Source organism: Pristiophorus japonicus, chromosome 2, assembly GCF_044704955.1.
Source record: "Pristiophorus japonicus isolate sPriJap1 chromosome 2, sPriJap1.hap1, whole genome shotgun sequence".
Taxonomy (NCBI): Eukaryota; Metazoa; Chordata; class Chondrichthyes; family Pristiophoridae; genus Pristiophorus; species Pristiophorus japonicus.
In genome coordinates this window covers 355,509,112-355,512,114 of record NC_091978.1, presented here as the reverse complement: position 1 = coordinate 355,512,114, position 3,003 = coordinate 355,509,112, and the positions used below count along the sequence as shown (strand labels likewise).

At 48.8% G+C, this 3,003-nt stretch overlaps 2 pseudogenes; both read right to left on the bottom strand.

Annotated features, from left to right (window-relative positions):
* Positions 1-1,338: 1,338 nt before the first annotated feature.
* On the bottom strand, positions 1,339-1,572 carry LOC139251736 (U2 spliceosomal RNA; annotated as a pseudogene).
* A 369-nt stretch (positions 1,573-1,941) lies between these two features.
* LOC139251729 (U2 spliceosomal RNA) lies at positions 1,942-2,175 on the bottom strand (annotated as a pseudogene).
* Positions 2,176-3,003: the final 828 nt, after the last annotated feature.

Here is a 3,003-nt window from a genome sequence, read left to right as displayed (position 1 = left end):
TGGGGAACAGGCAGGGAAATGGAGTTGAGGCCAATATCACATCAGCCATAATAAAAACAGAAAATTGCTGGAAATCTCAGCGGGTCAGGCAGCATCAATGGAGAAAAGCAGAGTTAATGCTTCGGGTCGATGACCCTTTGGCAGAACTCTGCTTTCTCTCCACAGATGCTGCCTGACCCGCTGAGATTGCCAACAGTTTCTGTTTGTATTTCAGATTCCAGCATCTGCAGTATTTTGCTTTTATATCAGATCAGCCATGATCTTATTGGATGGGGGAGCGGGCACGAGGGGTCAAATAGGGCTCCATGTTCTTACATTAATCTAGCATGGTCATTTTTTCTCCGGGTGCTAGTTCATAAATGACCAGATTTAGTGAGGTCATGTTCACAATGTGCCATGGTGGGATTTGAAGTCACCACATCTAGATTCAGTAGGTTACCATGCTGATTAATTCCTTGTTTGTTTACGATTCAACCAGCCAACCTTTGGTACCTCGGCCCAGTGGCCAAGATTGACGTGTGATCTTCAATAAAAAGTGACGGCCTATTCAACCAAGTGAGGCAACAGAGTTGAGCATAACCGCACCTGACATTCCTACAAAGGAATTTCCAGCAAGGGTTCCTAGAAGATCTTCTTCTTCTTGGACAGTCCCTCGTATCGAGGATGACTTGCTTCCACACCAAAAAGGGATGAGTTCACAGGTGTTTCAATGAAGGACTTCACATTCAAGGTCCCAAACTACATGTTGAAGGGTGGAAGATGCCTGTGCGTGGATTTTTTTAACGTGTGGTGGTCGTTGCACCCCAGCCACCACACGGGCTTGACAGAGCTAGGTCTTGGTCCAGACAAGGATTAACCAAGACGACTGGCGACCTGCTCTGTTGCACGGACCTAGAGCGCACACATATCGCAGTATGGGCTGACCCGTGCTGCCCCTGGGCCCTCGCCTCTCCTGGGCCCTGAACTCATTTTTTTTTTTTGAAATTCGTAGCCAATCGTTCCAATTCTTTGTCAAATCACAAACGGCAGAGGTCACCTTGGGCCCATTCAAGGATCACTCTGCGCCAATGCTCTTAGCCAAAAGGCCTAGAGCCACTGCACCGTTCCTGGAAGTACTGCAATACCAGGTTCGTGCCATGGAGGTGGATGGGTCAGGTCCCCCACATACCTCCGTGGAGGTGGATGGGTCAAGCCAAAAGGCCCTGAACTCATTTTTTTTTTTTTTTTTTGAAATTCGTAGCCAATCGTTCCAATTCTTTGTCAAATCACAAACGCCAGAGGTCACCTTGCACACGCCAAGGATCACTCTGCGCCAATGCTCTTAGCCAAAAGGCCTAGAGCCACTGCACCGTTCCTGGAAGTACTGCAATACCAGGTTCGTGCCATGGAGGTGGATGGGTCAGGTCCCCCACACACCTCCGTGGAGGTGGATGGGTCAACCCTCCCCACCCACCTCCTGTTTCCAAAAATGCAAGCATATACCTTCCTGACCAGGGAGAAACCACCCGGAGGTCATGGTGGCTGGTCAGAAACGGTACTACACTTGATCTTAGCCAAAAGCCCTGAACTCATTTTTTTTTTTTTTTTAATTCATAGCCAATCGTTCCAATTCTTTGTCAAATCACAAACGCCAGAGGTCACCTTGCACATGCCAAGGATCACTCTGCGCCAATGCTCTTAGCCAAAAGGCCTAGAGCCACTGCACCGTTCCTGGAAGTACTGCAATACCAGGTTCGTGCCATGGAGGTGGATGGGTCAGGTCCCCCACATACCTCCGTGGAGGTGGATGGGTCAAGCCAAAAGGCCCTGAACTCATTTTTTTTTTTTTTTTTGAAATTCGTAGCCAATCGTTCCAATTCTTTGTCAAATCACAAACGCCAGAGGTCACCTTGCACACGCCAAGGATCACTCTGCGCCAATGCTCTTAGCCAAAAGGCCTAGAGCCACTGCACCGTTCCTGGAAGTACTGCAATACCAGGTTCGTGCCATGGAGGTGGATGGGTCAGGTCCCCCACACACCTCCGTGGAGGTGGATGGGTCAACCCTCCCCACCCACCTCCTGTTTCCAAAAATGCAAGCATATACCTTCCTGACCAGGGAGAAACCACCCGGAGGTCATGGTGGCTGGTCAGAAACGGTACTACACTTGATCTTAGCCAAAAGCCCTGAACTCATTTTTTTTTTTTTTTTAATTCATAGCCAATCGTTCCAATTCTTTGTCAAATCACAAACGCCAGAGGTCACCTTGCACATGCCAAGGATCACTCTGCGCCAATGCTCTTAGCCAAAAGGCCTAGAGCCACTGCACCGTTCCTGGAAGTACTGCAATACCAGGTTCGTGCCATGGAGGTGGATGGGTCAGGTCCCCCACACACCTCCGTGGAGGTGGATGGGTCAACCCTCCCCACCCACCTCCTGTTTCCAAAAATGCAAGCATATACCTTCCTGACCAGGGAGAAACCACCCGGAGGTCATGGCACAGCACGGCTGGACAATTTCCCTCCCCAACCCAGCTGCTGAGCTCCATTGTAGTACCTCTGCGGTTACCCTGGCTAAGGCCTTCCAGCTCAGCACAGACCAAGGTCCAACCAGGAGGCTTGCTGATAATATTGCTTTCAAATTGAACCGCGGGAATAGAACTAGAGGACACTGGTTCAAACAAGAGAAGTTTAGAACTGATATCAGAGAGTGATCAGATGTGCAGAAAAAGGAGTAGAGGCAAAAACCCTGGAATAATTTAAGAAATAACTGGACGCTACAATGGTCGGGGATGACAGCATGAGGATCATTCTGGGTGGATGAATCAAATGGGCCAAATGGCCCAAATGGCCTTCCTCATCGATAGTTATTTTGTAATCTCTGTAACTCTGATACACATTGTATGTTAATTTACCCAGAGGTTTGATTAAAAACCTACCTGCCCGGCAGAAACTGGTTGGACAGTCAGTAAAAAAACAAACGTTTTACTGACCCGCTCGAATCCCAACCTGTAATGGATGCATC